Here is a 22,198-nt window from a genome sequence, read left to right on the forward strand (position 1 = left end):
ATAAAATGTGATGAACTAGTTTATCTGGCAGAGTAAATTTCAAGATAGTAAAGAATACTGGCTGCTTTTAGCCAAACTTGACATGAGAATCTGAAACAATGAGGAGCAGAGAAAAAAGGTTAAAAACTTCCAAAGGAAAAAAGAACAACAACAACATGGAAAAAGGTGGAGATACTAACAAAAGATAAAAACTCAAAGTTTTGCACCAGGGCAATGTGAAGGATTGAGGACATCTCAGGAACTGCAAGACCATTGCACTCATCATAGGCTCAAACACTTAGAAATATAAATTTGTAAACACTTTCTAGGGCAGATTCTTTTGAGCCTGGGATACACTGCCCAAGAGAACCACTTAGGTACATGTTTCCCTGGGATTCATTTCCTATATTCAGAGGCCACTGTAGCTGCAGTTCAGGTGGATCATCAGGCAGGTCCAGGTATAGGTCAAGTTAGTGGCCAACCATGGCATCATCCATGTGACACTGATTTTGCAGTCATGCAAAATGCAGAAATTATGGAGTCAACACAGTTTGCATGGATATTTCAAAGGAAAGTCCTGGATGTCAGACAATGATAGATTGTGGGGTCTGAGTTCCTCCAAGCATCCCCTGACAGGGGAATGAGAGGAACTCAGGCTGAAGCTGAAGCCACAATGGGAGATTCTAGGAAGATAGCAGTGTCATCAAATTGCAACATTTGTTAGGGAAAGGTATAGCAGCCAGCAAGAATCAGCCCAAGAGAGTTGTGGGCTACAATCAACAAGGTCAAAGGATTTAATGATCATCCTGCTGAATTTCACTGATATCTTAGACTGATTTCTCCTTTCTATTATCCTAGATTTCACTTTGGAATGGGAATATATACCAGTTTCTGACCCATCAGTGTATCTTGTATTTAACTTTCTTTTTGATTTTTTACAGGGTTCCTAGCTGAGTATGTCTTGAGTCTTGCAGGAAACTATATTTGGACTCCTGAGCAATGCTGAACAGTTAAGACTTTAGGACTCTTATTAGAGACAGACTAAATACATTTTGTTCTGTGACATAAGCATAAACCTTTAAAAGCCAGGAATCAAATACTGCAGTTTGGATCTTGAATGTCCCCAAAGACTTGATCCCCAGGTTGGCAACATTAGGAGGCAGTGGTAAATAAGAGATGGGCTCCTTAGGTCACTGGGGGCATGCCCTCAAATGAATGTGGGCATTCATTTTGAGGAATTCCCCTCTTTACTCTGTTCTCCCTGGCTTGTGAGGTTGGCAGTTTTGCCCTACCATGCACTCGTGCCATGATATGCTATGTCACCATGAGCCCAAGGCAACATGGCAAACAGAACATGAATTGAAGCTTCCAAACTATGAGCTAAAATAATCTTTTCTTTTCAAAAGTTGGTTATCTCATATATTTTGTTTTAGTTATGGAAAGCCAACACAAGTATAGTGAGATCCCAAGAAACTTAAATCACAACATTACATAAAGGAAAATAGAAATAGGAGGATTTCAATTATATCAAATGACATTAAGAGCACTGTTACTACAAAGGTGAGTATAATTTTCTCATCCATGAGATGGTAATAACATCTATCTCTTAAGGTTGTTAAGATTTAATATATTATTACAGACAAAACAGTGAATGGCACATAGTAATTATTTAATATTAGCTATTATGATTAAATAGAGAAAATACATATGCAATCTAATCTAGAATGACAAGTGAGATCTCTCTAGAAATCAGGCCTCCATAATCCCTGAGTCAGGGCTATCAGGATTCTTCAAAGGCAGAAGAACTGATACATGATTTTAAACCTTTTTAAGAGTCTTTTCTCAGGCAAAATCTCTTCTCTCTACCACAAATTGAAATTTGCTGTGGAACAATCACTACTCAAGAATTATGAACAAAATATTATGAAAAACAAGATGAGTGGCCCTCCTAGTAAGGTTAGGGACAGAACCTTACTGGAAGCTGGAAGAACCATTATATTTTTCCATACTTGAGTTCCAGATCTCAGTCTTTAACCAGTAAATTTGTCCTTATCCTCACCACACATGATAAAAATAGTAATATCCTAAAATTTAGTGTAATGTCCAACTTTTACAATTTGGAAATACAAATGTTTTAGTCAGCTTTGTGTTATTGTAACCAAAATATCTGACATGAACAGCTAAGAGGAGAGAAAGTTTATTATGGTTTCAGAGGTCTCAGTCCATAGAGGGCAGAGTCTGTTGCTCTGGGCCAAAGATAAGGCATCCTGTCATAACAGAGGATGCTGTGTAAAAAAGCAGCTCACTTCAGGGGCTGGCAAGCAGAATTGAGAGGGAAAGGGCCTTGGGGTAGATATATATATTCCTTCAGGGCATGCCACCCTTAGTAACCCACCTCCTACAGTCACACCATCTGCCTAGAGTTACCACTCACTCCTTTCAAACTAGGATGGACTGATTAAGTTTCAGCTCTCACAATCAATTCACCTCTGAGCATTCCAGCATTAACAAAGAGGCTTGGGGGTGGGGGTGGGGAGGCAACACCTCATACCCAAACCATAACAAAAGACAACAGAAATTTCCTAAAAAAAAAATTAACCACAATGGTGACAGATAAATTTAACTAAATACATTACAATGCTACTGTAGCCTATTGTGTTGGGATTTGTGAAGCAGTCAGCCAAACTGAACTACTCTAAATGAACCGGCTCTTTTATGACAATTGTGGCTCAATTAACATATAGCCAAGACCCCAAACTTCATGACTAGAGACTAACTCAAGAATGTGGTTAATTTAACCATCACTCTCAGGTACTTAGCTGCAGAAGTTTGTGGATCTTTAACTTGCTACAGCTTAAATCTCTGATGCTCCTTAAAAATTAACTGCATCACCAGTCAGAACAGCAATTATCAAGAATACAAACAACAGTAAATGTTGGCAAGGATGTTAGGGAAAAGGTACACTCATACATTGCTGGTGGGAATGCAAACTGGTGCAACCATATGGAAAGCAGTATGGAGAGTCCTCAGACTACTTGGAATGGAACCACCATTTGACCCAGCTATGCCACTTCTCGGTTTATACCCAAAGTACTTAAAATCAGCATATGACAGTCATACAGTCACATCAATGTTTACAGCAGCTCAATTCACAACAGCTAAGCTATGGAACCAACCTAGGTGCCCTTCAACAGATATATGGATAAAAAAATATGTGGTGGAATACTACTCAGCCTTAAAGAATGAAACTATGGCATATGCTGGTAAATGGATGGAGGTGGAGAATATCATGCCAAGGAAATGGGCCAATCCCCAAAAAACAAAAGCCAAATGTTTTCTGATATTCTAATGCTAATTCACAATGGTGAAAGGGGGCGGAGCTAGGGAAGAATAGAGTTACTTTAGGTAAAGGGGAGTGAAGGGAGGAATATGTGATAGGAAGGGTAGTAGAATGAATCAAACATTATTACCCTATATACATATATAACTATATGACCGGTGTGATTCTACATTATGTACAACCTGAAGAATGAAAGATTATATTCCATTATATATGATGTCTCAAAGTGCATTCTACTGTCAGGTATAACTAATTAAAACAAATTAAAAAAATTTTTTTTAAAGTTAACTACATCATGTCAAGTGCACTTACATATTTTGAGAAGTACCATTCCTTAATACACACAGTTATAGACTGGGCAAGAAGTAACTAAACTTTTCTTTACATGGATAGCACAAAACAGGAGATAAGTGTTTAGATTTAAAACAGAAAGGCCTGAGTTTGAATTCTTGTGTGATATCACTTAAGTTATTTAGTAACTCTTTCTAAACACAGTGAGAAATTCAAAACTCTTTAAGACAACAGAACTTTTTTCAAGGAAAATCTTCTATCTCCCTATACACAAAACATACTAACCTGCTTATTCATCCAATAAATGTATTAAATACCTATTCTTTACTAGTCCCTCACTCTCACGGGAGCTCTTACCCACCTGTCCCTCCTCCATAAATTAAAATTTGGAATACTGATACTAAGTATTCATTTTACAGGGTTGTTAAGAGTACTAAGTGTACTTAAAATACTAAATACAGTGGCTGACACCCAATAAACATTCAGTTCATGCTGGTACTGATATTATATCCAAAGTTCTATAAACCTGACATGGTATCAGGGCTGCAACTGGGGTGAGGTAAACGAGATGCCTAGAGTACAAACTCTGACTTGCATGATATACAGTTAGGACCTCCTTTAATTTTGTAATCTAGATGCTTCTGTTGCCTCACCTTTAGTCTACCTCCTGCACAGCATACACAATGATACTCTAATATTGGTATCAAAATGTCATAGCACTTACACAGCATATTTTCAAAACCTTTTCTCCCCCATCTACCAAATTGGAGGAATAATAAATTTGGGCCCCCAGAAGAAATTTACATATTACTAAAAGCAAATAGAATCTGATCCTCTGATAATCTTTAAAACTATTTACCACAATGGTGTTAAAAATCATCCTTTATTCACTCAATGTACAAAAGTCAACTTCACAAAGGAAGTTGTGACCTAGAAGCAGGCTGGTTAGTTCAGTAAAAATCAAGATATGATCAAAGATCTTCTGCAGATAATTCTTTATAAGGGGGATAATTTCATTCAGGCTAATCAAAGTTGACAACAGAATCAAAGAGTTTCATTAGTTTTGAACTGGCTGATGGAAAATAGAAACAAAAACAAAAATAGGAACAAATTGCTTCTTAGATACTTAGAAACAACTGGCTCAAGGAGAAAAATAGAAATTTCCCTAGTTATGTCAATCTCACCCCCTGCCCCATTCTAGTGTCTAAACTTTTGTTAAATTCTGACTTGATCAAAATTTAAGTGAAAACACTTAACAAAAGCATTAAACAAAATTTCTGCTTGAACATTTTCATCTTTGCCCATAAAATTCTTGACGTAGACACTTAGGAATTGCTTAACTGAACAAGTATTTCACTGAGGCATGGTAGCTTTCTATTTTCCTTTTCATTAGTGTTTGTGATCTCTGAATCTCTCCATTATAATGTTAAGGAATTCCTTTAAAAGCATTTAAAAATTCAAATCAACTTAAGCTCTCAGGAGTATTCTTATGTTCTTACTGTATACTTAAAAGTGCATGTCCATTTAAGGATTCTGTGTCACCCTGGGTCTTGCTTACTTGCTCTGTTATCACTTATAATCTTAGATGGAATGGACAAGATAGTGCAAACCTGTGATCCCAGGGCTCCAAAGGCTGAGGCAGAAGGAACAGGAGTTCAAAGCCAGCCTCCCCAACTTGGCGAGGCCCTAAGCAACTCAGTGAGACCCTGTCTCTAAATAATATACAAAAAAAGGTTGGGAATGTGGTTCAGTGATTGAGTACCCTTAGGTTCAATTCCTACTACAAAAAACAAAAACCAAAAAAACTTAGATGCCTCTTTCACTAATGATTCCTAATTGCCTAAGGTCTTCTAAAAGATACAACCTGCATTTTTTGTATCTTATAATATTTCTTTGCACCACATGTTAATAAAATCTTTACCCCCAAATAACTAATTATACCTGGCTCAACTGATTAACACTAGGTACTAAGGAGGCAAAGGTTCTACGGAACATCATCTTCTGTTCCCAAACTCATCTAAAATACAAATGCTATTAGTCACAAGAACTTGAAGGCAACAGAATGGTAATTTCTAATACTGCATTGACAGTTCCTCCTGGAATTTTCACTTTGCAAAAGTATAATTCATTTTCTAAGAAAGAACACCAAAGTTAAGGAAGAACCTTGGAAATCGCTCAAGGTTTGACAAGTATTACCAAAATACCAAATTTAATATGGGTAAAGGCATCCATAAAGTATAAATAATTATGAAAACAAGAGCTTAACATTATCCCAAATCCTTTAGAATTAAATTCAGAAAGCTTTGAAACAATCTGAGTTAGTATAGGGAGCAGTTGCCGCCTAGAGGCCAGGGCTGACTCATTTAACATTCTCAAAAGGCTTTTGGTCATATACCTTGAAACAACCTTGCATAACCTTGGTATAACCTTGCATATAATCTCCTGTAAGTATGAAAAGACAGCAGAGGTGTAACATCTTATGGTTTTGTCATTCCTTGACTCCAATCTTAGCAGGATTCCTGGTCATTCTGAGGACAGGGTGGCTGATATAACACTCTAGGGAGCACCCCTGCATCATTATATACCTACCCCCCCAAAAGTTCAATGGACCCTCTTAACTTTTTTTTTTTTTTTAGGAAAAAACAAAAAAAGAAAATTAGCTACTGAAATGTGTAGGTGATAAAAATTTCATACATGTGCATAAGCCCCAGAATGAGAGAGGTAAGAGACATGGTCTGCTACTCCCTATGTGAGACTTATGGGTCACAATCACAAGGCCTCTCACAGTGAGTAGCTTGCCACATGATTTTTATAATATAACATACATATTTATTTTCCAATAGTTTCTATATATAAAAAAATCAGATACTTCAGTAATCTATTCCAATGCTACAGAAAAACTGAATGTATTGAAATTGTTAGATTCTGTGTTAAGTTCCTAATACATTTTTTTAAAGTAAGTATAAATATTAAGTAACTCATGCCAGCCACACTGACCTTAGAAACTAAGATAACTTCTCTGCAACTGTAACTCCAATGTTAACTGGTTTTCCAATGGACTTTAATCATGAACATATTTACTGGAATGATTACAAACCTGGTCTACTGAATCAGCCAGCTAGGGAATTCAAATCCTAGTTCCAAGCAATTACAGGTCCTGTGACAGTGGGCAAACTCTTCAACCTCTCTTAACTTTAGTTTCCTCACTTCTAAATTGAGAATAGTACCTTTACTTCTAGCACTGTTGTAAGGATTACATAGAGATCATTTAAAATGCTTATTATTAGGCCTGGCAATTAGTTAAGGCTCAATGAATGTTAGCTATTATATTAGATTCCAGTTCATTCCAAAGTAGATTTAAGGCAATTTCACATGTAATGTAAATTCAATAAAGATATATGTGAATGACCCAAAGGATCATTACTATGCAATTTAGACTTACCTTTGGCAAATTTCTTTTCAAGGGACTGGCCTAACAGAGTAAATGATAATAACTTAGTTATCTTCAATTGCTGTTACCCAATAATTCATAAACTTGCTAAAGACGATATTTCCTTTTTTTCCCTTTTTCTTTCTGTTTTAATCATTTACCCCATAGGAAACACCTGATTCTAGGCAACTGTAGAAGACTGATTAAATTCATTCAAATTACTTTTGAGCAATTAAAAAACACAACAAAAACAGGTCCTCCATAACCAAAATTTAAGTGTGACCTTGAGAAACAGAATTGTGATATTATGATATATCTAAGATACATTTAAATTTTGCAGCTTAAATGAAAAAAAATCCATCTTCATACAAAGTGAACCATCAAACCACACTGTTTAACTTTCAATAAATAAACTACTTCTAATTACTACAATAAAAGTGCTTTAATTTTTTACCTTATGTGTACATGTGTGTATATCCATCCCATAAGTCTCTGAGACTGCCAACTTATTATATTTCAAAAATTACAAAATCACACTAACTTCTACATCACTTTTATACTTTACAGAAAAAAAATCATTTTCTGGATTAAAATTCTTAATTACATGACTTATCATAATAACTTTAATAATACAAACACATATAAGAAGCAGTACCTCAGTTTTATCTTCCATATTCTGGTTATGCTACGTAAATATGAAATTGTTATCCTTATTCAAATAACATTAGGTCTGACTTTAAAAAGTAAGTTTAGGACTTAGCAAAGCCTTACATTTAATAAGGAAAACTAGCAGCACTATCAAATTTTAAAGCCAAGTATCAGCAGTCACTTTCTGACAATATCTTGTGGGAGACTGTATTAGTAAATCCATGAAAGCAATATCAGACTACAGCAACTCAGAGCTCTTGGGTATATTTTTTATTCCATTAGTGTGGTGCTGCAAAAGATTACAAAATTTGTTTCTAAGACCAAAACATAACACAATTTATCCATGAAATTTTATTTCCATGTTTTAAAATGATAATCGTTTTACTCTTGTAAGTCTCTAGGTTTAAAGCAAGTATTACTTTGAGACCCACTGAAGTATTATGAAAATTCTCAAGAAGCTCAAAATGTAAGATTATCTGAGACAAGAATTACTCAATTTTCCAAAGTCACCCTGTCTGAAGCAAGTGATATTAAAGGTGAAATTCACAGGAAAATAGCACTGTTAAAAACAAACAAAAACAAAGAAAATGGAAAAAGCAGAGACAGATCAATTTAAACCATGGCTCTGGCATCTTCTGCTGGAAATTCCAGCAATTTAATTTTTCTGTGTTTAGTTAGTAAATTTACTTATATCTTTGGTGTCCTTAGCTAAAAAGTGTCAATAGTACCTAAATAATTGTTTTGAGGACAAAAATGAGATAACATTAGGGAAGAAGAAAGTCCATTGAAAAGTCTGTTCTACACCTATAATTTATAAACAATGTTATCTGTAAAACAAACAAACAACAATAAAAACCACAACAGGAATAAAGTCTCCAAAATACTGTCATTAAACAGAAATTTTTCTGTAAATGAAAATGACTCCTTTGTCATTTCCACATAGAAAACTACCTATCTGGAGTTTCGAGATCTCCAAGAAAAAACAAACATCTTTCTACAATTTATATTCCAAATTTCAGGCAATAAATCCTTTCCATCTAACCTAAATTTCCTATGTTTTAGTTCATTTGAAAATTCTTATCTTTCAATTCTCCTTAGGTGGGAAGCATATCTGTTTTAGTCTTTTCTGTATTTCTGTCCCTAGCAGAGTTCTGGAGACACTTTGCATGAATATATTCATTCATTCATTCATTCAGCAAATATTTATTCAACAGTTACTTTGTGCCAGGTACTGTAAGTAGTAGAGCAAGACCCATAAATGAGAAGGCTTTGCTCAGGTAACTTGCAGTTTAGTGAATAAGGTAAATATTTGTCAAATAGGTACAGAAGTAAATAAGTTTCTAATGTGGATAGCAAAAAGGTGCAGCGATGGTGAAGATCACAGTTTTGGGATGAAGACAGTCAAAGGTCAGGAATAGCTCCCTTGAGGTAGACGGTTTAAACTGAGACTTGAAAATTGACTGAAAGTTGGCCAGATTTTGTAAGGTAAGGGAATACAGACCAGGCAGGGAGACGAAACATATTAAAAAGCCCCAAGTCAGGAAGGTAAATGAGAATGGTTGGGGATAAGAATGGAGTGCTGCATAAAGGACAGAAGATAAATTGCCAGTATTAATGAAAGTAAAAGGATTCATAACGTTAAACATTTAAGCCATGTTGTATTTTTCTCAAATAAAATAAATAATCTAAGGGAACTGAGTTTTTATTGCACAATATTAAAGTTCTATATTAGGTTATGACTTTGTCTCACCAATCACTGGACACATGACCTTGGACAAGACATTTGACCAACTTGAGCCTCTTCTATTCTCTGTAAATCGGTATCCAACTATTCTACCTACTGAGATTACAATAATAAACAACATATAGCCCCGGTTCTTATAGACTTTACATCCCTGAGAGAGAGGTGTATATGAAAGACAACCTAAGTCCTATAGGAGATGATATCCAAAAAAAAAAAAAAAAAAAAAGACACAAAAGTCTCCTGAAAGGTATCCACAAATGTGGACACTGGTGGGCTGTAAACCACAATAAAAACACAAGTTACACATCTTTCTGTGAACTCTAGCATGCGACTGAGGATGATATATACAACAGAAACATTACTCTGTCATCCCCAAACAAGCGAAATATCAAAACTATAATGAACCTCAGAGATAAAGAGAACTCAGTGGTAGCACTGAATTAAAGATTAAAATTAATGTACTCAGAACAAGTATTTTATATCAATTTTTCTTATTTCCAAATTTTCCTCTTAGTTCAAAAACTTGTTCCATCATCACATAACTACATGCCAAACTCATCTTATGCCTTTCCCAACAAAAGGCAATGTCCACATTGCCATCTAGAAAATACAATGATATTCTTGCTTTACCACTACTTACTCATGTCCAGTTTACAGTCTACCTAAACTACCACACCCTTTTTTCATCTAGCACAAAACTAGTTATCCCCACATTATTTTCCATTTGTTTAGCTGGCTCTTCCTTACTATGTACTACTTTACTTATGATGCTACATTTTTCCTGATTTTATTTCATTCTGTAGTATCATACCTCTCCTTGTATTTTAAGTCATGTTAAAATCAAACCATATTCACAGCAGAATACCTGATCCTAGAAAATGTTTTTTTTTTCATTTTTAAGACAAATTGTTGATGATCTTAATAACTGAAGAGTACATTCAAAATACAACTTATAAAACAATACACCATGATTGATTTTCTGGTAACTATAATTTTATGCCTTTGTGTATATAAACTTATCACGAATAAGTCTTGAGGTCAATGAATACATGCCTACAAGTCTATTTAAAAACTATCTAATAACACATTCAAGAGCTATAAAAATTCTAGAGAATAAGTCTAGAAAAAGTGCACTGCTTTCTGCTCAATAAAAAATATAAACATCATTGCTGTCTCTCTCACACATTCTGAAGTCAAGAAAATGAGGGAAAAATAGAATTCTGAAACAAAAAAATTTACCTCAATGTAATGCAACATGTCTTTTCTAATAATGGCATTATAAACTCTTCTTGATGTTGCATTGTTTGAAAACAAAATGTGTAAAATAACTTCTGTTAAGGAATTCCAACCCAACTGCTCTCGGTTTTACAAAATGAGTAAGGTAGGAAGAAAAAGGAGTATTATTTTAACTGCTAAACATTACTCACCCTTAAAAATGGTCTGTGGAAGTAGGCTCTCTAAGAAAAAAAATCTCAAATTCACTGACCCTTTCTTTTTATTTTTCTAAAAGGTTAGAATCCTTTAATGAGGAGGGAGTTTCACCTCACTTTTTAAAAAAAAAACTCTTCACCTTACAAATGGCTTCTTAGAAATACATAAAATACTATTACTTTGCAACTTCCCCCACTCCTTCCAAAGAACACACTTTTTTTCTCAGACAGCAGTTCTGGTTCAGAACCTGCACTCTGACTAGATTCAGAAGATCTGTCTCTGTGTGTGTGACCTTGGACACGTCATTTATTCCCTCAGTTTCCTCATCAGCATCCCAAAGTGAAAGCGTGGTGAGTATAGTTCAGGACTAAATATATCTTAGGTATTACACCTAAGAGGGTCAAGCTTTTCTGCTTAGGGACAGATTACCTCCTCAAAGGGGCCACATCTTAAAACTGGAACTGAATCCGTAGATTTGTCAACATTTGATTCTTCCTTCTTCAGCGCTCTTCTCCCCTCAAAGGGCATAACCCTGATCACCCCAAGAGCAGACTCCCAAGCACCCTTTCCTTCCTCCAGTCTTCCCTAGCCTGCTTATAAAGCAAGGGGGGAAACAGCAGCCTCACCTCTCTTCCCCCAAGCCACACCTTTAGGGGACCCCACCCCGGGCACATCCGCCCTCTGCTCGCTCCCTGGGCCAGAGAGACCAACCTCGCCCTTCCCCTCCGCCCCCACCTAGAGGAGACTTCCTGGAGGCGTTCAGGCCCCTGCGGGGCAGGCGGCATTTACAAACCCGCTTTACGCCACTCGCGTAGGGTAACCTCACTTACGCCCATAGGGCCCCGCTCCCAGCCCCGTCCGCTCCGCCTTCCAGAGCCAAGCCTGAGTGTTTCAGCCACGGTCCCCGAGTGACCTGACCTTTTTTACTCGGTGCGGAGCTACGGTGATTAGGACAGAACAGTCACACCTTACCGGCAACTGAGGCACTGACTTCACTTCCCACCTTTGGAGCCCTCTTCAACTCCCGGATCAATTCACTCCGGCGACGCCGGAAGGACCCGAGAGGAACCAGGCGTTGTCCGGAATCCTGCCCAGCCGGAGTCGCGCAGCGCTCTATGGGGACTCGTAGTCCCGTTCGCCGGCGTTACTAGCAATTCCTGCACTCGAAAGACTACACTTCCCGGCAAGCCAAGCGGCGGAGCCCAAGGCGATGGGTGGGGACACTGCTAGCCAATAGTAAGAGAGTTCCCTGCCTTTGCGGGAGGAGGTGAGATGAAGAGAGAGGGTGCTCAGAAAAGAGGGGAAGGGCGGGGCCAGCTCTCACCTGCGCCAATCGGGGCGCACTGTCAGCCCCGCAGGCGCCTCACCCATGGAGGGGCTGGGCTAGCGGAGCAGAGGAAGGAAGAGGGTGGGGGGCCCGACGCGGGGAACGTGGGGCAGCTGGGTTGAGTGAGCAACGCCGGGGGAGAGGAAGCCTCAAGGAACTCGCTGGTGTGGAGGGAGGGTGTGGTGTGGGGACGCGCCCCAACCGAAAGAGCAGCTTCCTACGAGCAGCAAAGCCCCAGGCACACCAAGCAACCAGACCCACGGACTGGGGAGGGATAGGCTGAACCTGGACTCCCTGCAGGGGCACCTAGAAGGGGCGGCCAACTCCAGGTGTGAGGCCACTGAGTGTGGGGAGAGGGGGCCCGCTGAGAAAGGGAAGAGGCAGAGCTGCTGCACAAGTGCAGGCAGCGGGAAGCTACACCGGCCACCGGCTGCCGCTTCCCGCCGCCTCCAGCATCGGCAGCAGCAGGAACAGCAGGGGGAGGAGCAACAGCTGCCAAATTCGCCAACTGGAAGAGGGGGAGGCGGAGCTTGAGTCCCAGTAGAAGCTGAAGCACAGCCTGGACTGTAGTTTCCCGGGAGAGACCAGAGCAGGAACAAGAGCTGAGTGGAGTGCAGTCTTCTGAGCATCAGCTCCCGCATCCCGCCAGGGGTTGAAGGTGTGTGGGAGGTAAGCGTGGGTGCTTCTTCCCGGCGTCCGCACACTGCCCGGGAGAAAGCACCTAATAGGAATTGTATCAAGGCACAGCTAAAACAGTCTGCGTTGGGTTAGAAAACCCGTACAGTCCCCTTCGGGTGAACGATGTACATTTTTGGACTTTGGGCGGCCGGGGGTGGGGTGTGCAAAAGGTATCTTGACCCTGAGTATAAAGGGCGTGGCTAGTGTTTTTGGTTGAGTTGCACCGTTAAAACTGTCTGGGAGATCTCAAGATTGAGGGAAATCCTGCTAATTGAGGACAAGGTGGATGATATCTGGATAGGTGCGTAGCTGTTAAAAAGCAAGAATTGTGTCTTTGATATAAAATTACTTAAGAACTATTTCAAAATAACTTTGCATTCTTCTTCGGTGTCTATTCTTCACATTGATTTTAAAGATTATTCTGCTTCCGACCTGTTATCCAGGGTGGTTGTATTGCAGGTCCCTAGAATTGCAAGAGGTCAGGATTAAAGAAGCAAATGTAAGCAGGAATAGGATAGGATGGATTCTGACTGAACCTATCATAAGTATAACTTTTGCCAGCAAAAACGTGAAAATATATTTTAATGGATAGATACTTAGCTTTCTTTCTAGTGGCTCTGGGATATTGAAACAAAGACCTGGACTCAGCCTACAGTGGGAACATATGGTGTACTTCATTGCTGCTCCTTATTCTCTCATTTCTGTCCGGTAACATTTGTACATTTTTAAAAACATGAGTATAAGGAAAGCTGTGTGAGGATCTTTCCTCTGTTTAGACAGTATATGTTAAATGATTACTCTTAGTATGTGTTATAATGGGCTCCAATTTTAAATAAAGATAGCGTCATAAAATAATACTCTTCGTATTAAACCATGTGTGTATTCCTTTGGATGTAATTATGGTACCTATCAATGGAAATGTTAGGTCAACATGAAAGTCTCACCAGCCTTTGTTTCACTATGTCAGGATTACAGCGTTTTCTTATTAGAAACTTGGTAAGAATCCATTTGTCTACTTTATTTTAATTTTCTGTTTATTACAGAGTTCCCTAGATTATAGGGCTTTTAATCATAGCATATTGCTGCATATTTTGTTTTGAAATGCCTTCATTGTGACAATTGAATATTTCAGAGTCTGAATATTTTAATTTTGATTTTTTTACTAGATTCAATAAGATAGTCATTACCTTCTGTATTAATGCATTCTTGATTAGGATTTTGGATTTTACTTTTGTATATACACATAATTCCTTTTTGAAAAGAAATGGCTCAAAGGTATTCTCATAGCTTAAAGTTTAGTTCCACTGAGTGCTACTATGAATAAGTTTAAGTAATATATCAGTGTACATTCCTCCTCTCCCATGTTCTTAAACACCAGAGGAATACACAGATAGACAAATCTTAGAAAAACTGCTACTTTTAGATTGTCTTCAAGCAGATCAGGTAAGTATTAAAAGCTGCAAAGAGGTTAAAAGAAAGAAAAAGCAACAGTAGCCACTAAACTTAGCAGCCAAGGCAAGGATCACATTGTATCTTTGCTACATCACTAAGAATATATTAATCCAAATAGCTGATGTGACCTTGTGAAAATGATTTGGGGAGAAAAACCACTAGGGCTTTGGTGAAGCTTGGGAAGTTGTGTATGCTCTTATTTATGATGAAGTGTATTGTCCTGAATCAGAGTCTTAGATTCTCGGGCTTTAGAAATGGAATACTTGCTGTCACTAGGTTATATCCCAACCCATGTAATAATAACAGTTAATTATAGTACTAGCAATAAGTCTTGTTGAGAATCAATTAATAAACAAGCAAATGGGTAGAAGATGATTTGTAACAAAACAATTGAAATTCAGATATACTTTGAATCTAAGCTTTGTTTGTAGGTCTTCTTCTCTAAGGTATCATAAGACTAGAATCTCATTAGGAATGAATGAGTTTGTGGTATGAAAGTGCCAAGTTTTCTTGTTTTTAAGATTTAGATCCTTTTAAGTGTGTCAATGAAAGAGACTGGGTTTCTGTATCATTAAGGAGTGAGAAGACCCTGTTTTTTGTGGGAGAAAATCGTTGGCTGTTTGTTACCTGGATTCTTTTCACTCACTTAAATTGGTGTTCACATTCAATCTCAGATAATCTGAAGACTTTTCTTGATTGGTGTTGAGAAAGCACATTAATTTAATGCATAATACTCCCTGTTTGAAAATCGTATTATTTATTGGGCTCTTAAGTTTTACTACAGATGTAAGACTGTCAGTGAATATATGATGAGAAAGAAGCAACACAGTGCAGAATATTTCTCTTGAATGGAAATTGCTCTGGAGATGATTGTTCTCTAACCAAAGACTTGATAATTTCAAATTACACTATATTTTGGACTTTTCTATAAATTTAAAATTCTACTTTAAAGCCTATTGAGTAAAAAAATAATCGATAGCATGGATTTTTAACAGAATGATTCACTGATGCATGTGACACAAAAGAGCATTTCTTAAAGGTTCAAGACCGAATGATTTTGGTGCAGTGAAAGACAGGGATAGATATGAAGAAAACTACCTTTAAAAAGTACCCTTAACCAGAGAGGAAAAAGTTTTTGCTATTTTTTTGTTAAATACTTATAAGTGATAATATGATCTTTCCCTCTCTATCATTAATTTCTGTATCCATAGTGCAGATGTTACTTTTCTCCAGTTAAATACACTGAAGTCAAGACATTAGTTCATTAGAATTTGAGGACACATATATTATTAAAGTATAAAAGATTATGTAAATTGACAACTATCCTTTGGACAAAATTTTAAAAAGAAGCAAAAACTTAAATGTTGTTTTATCCTTTAATAAAAGTTACTTGAACTAGCCAATAAAGATGAATAAAAAACTGTTTATTTACTTATTTATGCAAATTCCTAAGGTTAAATCCTGCTGAGCAGATTTCTGTTGTTATATTCAAATAAGAGTTTTGCTTTGTTTTTCAGTCTTACCTCTAAGGTTTCTAGAATTTAGTTCTTACAGTTTGGTATTTGTGTTTTAGGTGACATGATTATTAGTGCCTGAAGACCATGTACTTCTTTTCTGTCTCCCATTGATCCTTAGCCTTATATCATGCTCAGCATTAAGAATTTGCTTTGTAAGAATAATGCTTAATGAATTAGCATTATTGGCCAATACTTTTTAATGTGCACATTAAATACTTTGATACACAAGATTCAGTGTACCTCAAAGAATGATTATTGGATATTAACTCTTCTGAGAATGTCATTGTTTTAATTAGCTTTGCAGAAATGTTATTTAAGCCCAGTTTGATTTAGACTGTATGGGCTGCAAAGATTTATCTACAACTTTGTGTGTCAGGGTTTCTAAATTCATCCCAGAGGTAAGGGATGTGGGTGAGGAGAAAGGGCCTTCCTATCAGAGACCCCTAAGTTCTTCACTTTATAGCTAGGGAAGCCCATGGCTCACCTCTGTTTAACCTTACATCCCTGGAGACATACCTTTGTTGATGTTTATCTTTAAAAAATTATTTTATTATAAAAACTGAATTCTTATTTTTCTAACCACTGCCCCCCCACCGATTAAAAAAAAGAAGAAAAGAAGTCACACGAATTTTGTTCAAAATGCATAGAGTTGGGCATTTATTGGTTTTGATTTCACATTCCAGAAACAAATTAATCTGATTAGAGTTAAAATTAAAAATTCAGTATGAATTTTCTTTTATTACTTAACACCTGGACAATTCTAGTTAGTTCTAAGTAGTTGTTAGTAATAAAATTAATTATAGCAGGAATTTAACTGCCTTTTGCTTTGCTTTTTAATATTTTTACTAACATACAGATAGATGTGACTTATCTTAGATCTAATGATTACTCTTCTTTGTCTTCCTGTTCCTTTGGCATTATTCTTAATGGTTAGCACTATGTTTTGTGTCTTAGCTGAGTTCATAATTATCTTCCTGGTGTGTGTGTGTGTGTGTGTGTGTGTGTGTGTGTATATATATTTTAAAGTTTCCCTGACTTTATATGTTGAGAGCCTTATACAGAATCTGAACTTGGTAGATGGTAACTATTTGTTCAGCTATTTGGCAAGCTATAATGAAGAATCATTTTACAAACAAGTATAACCATAAAAAATGAATTTGTCTTAGACAAATGTTTTATATTACCCGATTCAGCCCTCTGCCCACAACAGTTGCATATTGAATATATAAATATTGTTCTCTGTTGTTGGATTTCTGAATGAGTAGAGCAAATATTGTCATTAACTATAACCTTGCATGTGTGTTTTAAATGTGAATTTATTCATTGACTACCTTTTGCATTATGTGTGGTTCATTTTCTCTCCTTGCTTGTAGAATTCTGCTGTTTTAAAAATGTTCTTCTAAGTAACACTTCCCCCTCACAGACACTCTATGACTTTTTTTTCCTAACATATAGAAATAGAGGACTTCCAGAAAAATAGATAAATGTAACATGAGGCTTTATCTTAACTACTATTTAACTCGTCTTCAGTGTTCTGATTTTAGTGACATTCTTGCTTTTGGGGTCTTATTAAGGCTTATTAAACCTGAATTACATCGTACTTGTTATCTTTGAGCCCTGTCAGGGAAAGAATATGTTTTGAGGCTTGGAATTAACTGTGTCCAGTGCTGTGTTCTGTACTATTTAACTACTGAAGCTTGCCTGGCTCCTAAGGCTGCAGCCTCTGCTTTGGGGCCCCCTTCTGGTGTAGCCTGGGAAAGGAGCTTCTGAGCATCTCAGAGCTCTTAATTTAGTGTGGCAAGGCAGGAGGTTGAAACTCACTTTCATTTAATAACCTTATTTTCCTAAGTGTATTATTTTCCCCAGGTAACATTTAGTTCCAGAGTTACCAGTAATAGGAGCTCAAATATCACAACATGATTTCTAAAGCACAGTCTGACAATTCAATGAGTAACTATCAGCTCCTCTAACATCTTGGGTTTGTTTGTTAATTAATTTATTTATTTTTAAAATGGAACTCAAAGACCTCACTGGAAAACTTCTGATGTTTTACCCACTTGTTATTTCTTTTGTAATTTTCTTGATAATCTAAATTTTGTTATTCTATTTGAGGCTTTTTTTAAAAAACTCTGTGTAATTTGAAGAGCTAGTTAATTTTATTGGTTTTTTTTCACCTCTTGATAGAATGCTATAGATAGTATGTTATGAAATGTAATTTTTGCCATTCTCTTGAGTTAAGGCATTGGAGCATTTACTTGTGTACTTGACAAAGCAATTTAAAATTATTGAAGCAATTAATGTTTTAAGGTATGTTCAGCCTTGCAGTTAAGAAACCTCTACATAGTATCCTAAATTGCTTACAGATATTAAATCACTTGTTCTATGTTTAAGGCAATTTAAATAGTATCTTACATCATAAATTCTTCTACATTTAATACCAGATGAAATTTGTACAAAGCCTTTATTCTTACAGCTACATACAAAATGGTTTAATATTTGCTTGGGGTAATTCAGAAAACATTTTTTTTTAATATGAGGTCTTGAACACAAGATACATAAATTAACCCTGTCATAAAATGTTTTTCCCCCTGTATTTTAAAATTTCTGTTCTTTAAGAAAGGCACAACTTAAAGTTACAAAGGCCTAATAGCTACTCATGTTTTTTAAAATATAACAGATTAGTTGACATTTGTAACATAAAATAAATATTTTGAAAGAGATGGAAAAGAATCTTATCTAGAATTATCTTCAAAGCAAATTTTTATTCATGTTATATGGCCCCAAATGATTATCAATTTAAAAATTAGCTTTAAAGTATGCATCAATTACAAGTGTTTTCAGTTACAATGTTTAGGCCCAATGATATAAAACAATAGATATTTGTTTTTCTAGAACAAGCAATCTAGAGAACAGTAGTTATATGCTTTTAGGTTTGAGGCTCAACATTGTCAGGGTGTTGTCCTCAAGATTTCTGTCAAGTTTGCTATAAGACAGATGTTTCTGCTGATCAGGTATCACATTCCAGCCTAGGAAGGAAGAATGGATGACAGCTGTGCCTGTTGAGTATTCTCTTTTAACCAGAAAATATAAACTTTCCCAAAGACTTCTTGAAAGTGTCCTCTGTGCGTTGATTGGCTTATGTCATATGTTATTCCCTAACTTTAAGAGATGTTCTAATAGCAAGAACTTCTACCTCTGGTGAATGAAGCAGGGAAAAAAAAAGGTTTGAAACAGTTTTCTGGATAACTATCAATAATTTCAGCTATATTATGATGAAATTATAGTAAAATTAACCAGATTAATTTTAAATTTTATTCCTTCTTATTCTTACCAATTTGCTCCCCCGCCCCCAGCTTTCATGATATATTTTCTTGGTATATTAGCATAACCTTCCCCCATCAAGTTTTCACTTACAATGGTTATAAGATTTCAAGTACCTAGGTAATGCCAGTCCTCAAAGACAGATGGTATGTCTAGTTTAAAAGCTATCTACCAATAACTATATCTACTACTTTTCCTACAATTTTATATGAACATTTTCAGTAAAACTTGATAAATCTATTATAAATCTGCCTTAAATCTTAAAGAATTCAAGACTCTCTTTTAATAGACTGTATTTAAGGATATGGGTGTAGCCAGGCACAGTGGTGCACATCTGTAATCTTACTGACTCAGGAGGCTGAGACAGGAAGACCACAACTTTGAGGCCAGCCTCAGCAACTTAGCAGGATGCTGTCTCAAAATAAAAAAAAAAAATAAAAAAAAAAAAGAGGGCTAGGATATAGCTTGGTGGTAAAGGGTCTCTGAATTCAATCCCCTGTGTGTGTACACACACACACACACACACACACACACACACACTCACACTTTCACACTCAAAGACATAGGTTTAACACAAATGAGAGAAAAACTGAGAATTATGATTTCTTTTAAGATGATTTGCTTAGCTATCTGACAGAGCAAAATTAGCCCTTGTTCTCTAGTGGTAAGCTCACTCTAAAAATTTGTCACCTAGTAAATGGTTTTGTTATCTATTTCTAAAATGTGGAAAATATTATCAACATCTATATAGTGATTACTACCTAAATTATGGCTCATTCCATACATTGTCACATCTTGGAAATACAGTTTTAATGAATTATGATTCCTTGAGAGAAGGAAGCTGGAAGAGAATGTCGAAGTGGAGAAAATAGCAACAAGTAATTCTGATTTTCTTCCTTCATTAAAACATAAACAAAAAACTCTCATTATGAAAGATGTTGACCAAAGAACTTTGGCTATATTACAGTTTTCTTTGCATTTCCACAACAACATCTTTCTTGCCTGATTTCTAGTTTTCTACCATATTTTTTTAATTGAGTGACTTTACTGGGAAGTTCTTCTACAGTCAGTCTGTAGCATGGGGTTGGGTGCTGTAGGGAGGTATAACAAAATATGTAAAGTCACTTACTGCCTGGCAAATCTTTTGTCAGTATAGTTAAAAAAGATATTATAAAGAAATTTATGTAAGAATGAGACATGTGACTTATAACTATGATATTATAATAGTTACTTTGTTAGAAGCCCAGAAGCAGAAGAAATTGAACTTTGTGGTAATGAAGAACATCTGTGAGGAAGGCGGCATGGTTATGTTGGTTAATTGCAGGCAATGGCAAGCTATGGTTTGTGAGCACACAATCTTCTTTTTTGTAAATAAAGTTTCATTGAAACATGACTATGTCCATTCATTTATATATTGTTTGCTTTCTTATGACAACAGCGGAGTTGAGTCAAACAGCAACACAGTTCAGCCAATGGGATAGACAATGGATGACCCACAACCCTAAAATATTTTCTCTCTGGCTATTTGTAAAAAAATTGATCTATCACTGGTTCAGAGTATCAGTTCCACAGTCAGACAAAACTGGGTTTGGATTTTTGTTCTGTCACTATTAGCTATATAATATTGGGTATGTTTCTTAAGCTTTCTAAATCTTGGTTTTGTGATATACAACTTAACTCAAAGGCTGTATATGTTGATATAATTAGATTACACACAGCATACAATACCCAGTACCTGGCAGTAATTAATACTCATTAAATGCTATTTTATTAGATGTTTGATTTCATTTTATTATGATTTATTATTTTAAGTGACCTATAACTTCTGGTCAAATGGAAATTTGAAGTTCTAAATTAAACTTCCCCTGTCTTCATTCCCCTGAAATAAATGTACAGGAAACTAGATCGTGTATCATACAATTTTAAGAAATTTTCAAAAGTTGCATAAAATATTCTACGGGAATAAAGAGATTCATATAAGAGCCAAGTAACCTAAGTGTAGGAAAAGTAAACCTATACTTTAAAATATAGTTAATTAACCCTGAACAATATATTGAGTATTATAGGAAATCATGCCGTCAATTAAAACAATAAAGGTAAGTTACTTCTTAGGACTTAGAGGAAATTCACACTTAAAAATTGAATCATATTACTACTAATATTACAGAAATAAAAATGATTACTAGGGAATACTATGAATATATGGTAACAAATCACCTAGATGAAATGGACAAATTGATAGAATACAAACTACTGAAACAAATTTTAGAAATAGAAAATTTGAATACAAACCCAAAGAATGTTCAACAAAATACTAGTACACCAAATTTAGCAATAATATACCCTGACTGAGGGGGATTTATTCCAGGAAAGTCATGTTGATTTAACATGAAGTTTAATCAGTGCACTGTACCATATCAATATAATAAAAGACACATTTTCGGGCTTGGGCTGTAGCTCAGTGATAGAGTGCTTGCCTCATATGCGTGAGGCTCTGGGTTCCATCCTCAGCACCACATAAAAATAAAAAAATAAAGATTTTAAAAAAAAGACACATGATCATGTCAATAGATTAAAAAATACCTGACAACATTCAACATGCTTTTTTGATGAAAACATTTATTTAGCAAACTAGGAATAAAAAGGAACTTCCTCCAACTATGAAAGGACATCTACCAAAAGCTCTGCTAATATCATATTTAAAGGGAAAGGCTAAATATTTCCCTTGTGGATCAAGAGTAACTGAAGGACGTCCGTGCTTACAGTTCCACTTAATGTTTTACCAGAGGTTCTGGCCAAGGCAATTAGACAAGAAAAAGAAATTATCCAGATTGGAAATTATTAATAATCTGTATTCACAGATGAAATGATCTCATGTATAGAAAATCCTAAGGAATACACACATGCCGAATGACCAGGACGCTAGCTTCATACTAGAGGTTCAAAACAAAGAAGTTAACTGGTGAGATCAAAATAAAGACACATAAAACTCAATTTACCTTTTTCTTGCCCAGCTCGGAGAAGGCTTCTCCCGGAGCCA

The 22,198-nt window shown here is 36.1% G+C and overlaps 2 protein-coding genes across 5 annotated transcripts in view; one reads left to right on the forward strand and one right to left on the reverse strand.

The window, feature by feature from the left end:
- The window catches only part of Pdcd10 (programmed cell death 10), a 41,417-nt gene extending 29,426 nt beyond the window's left edge, over positions 1 to 11,991 (reverse strand). The window contains exon 1 of one of the 2 annotated variants that reach the window (XM_005332512.5): positions 11,836 to 11,991. The gene's annotated coding sequence lies outside the window, so the exon portion shown is untranslated. Of the gene's footprint in view, positions 1 to 11,292; positions 11,470 to 11,835 lie in introns of those variants that run through there. The other variant, XM_013361607.4, reaches the window with a different exon arrangement.
- A 372-nt stretch (positions 11,992 to 12,363) lies between these two features.
- The window catches only part of Serpini1 (serpin family I member 1), an 81,949-nt gene continuing 72,114 nt past the window's right edge, over positions 12,364 to 22,198 (forward strand). The window contains exon 1 of one of the 3 annotated variants that reach the window (XM_078043603.1): positions 12,364 to 12,859. The gene's annotated coding sequence lies outside the window, so the exon portion shown is untranslated. The remainder of the gene's footprint in view (positions 12,860 to 22,198) is intronic. The other 2 variants (XM_040270038.2, XM_005332511.5) reach the window with 2 other exon arrangements.

This window comes from Ictidomys tridecemlineatus, chromosome 3, assembly GCF_052094955.1.
Source record: "Ictidomys tridecemlineatus isolate mIctTri1 chromosome 3, mIctTri1.hap1, whole genome shotgun sequence".
In the NCBI taxonomy this organism is placed as follows: Eukaryota; Metazoa; Chordata; class Mammalia; order Rodentia; family Sciuridae; genus Ictidomys; species Ictidomys tridecemlineatus.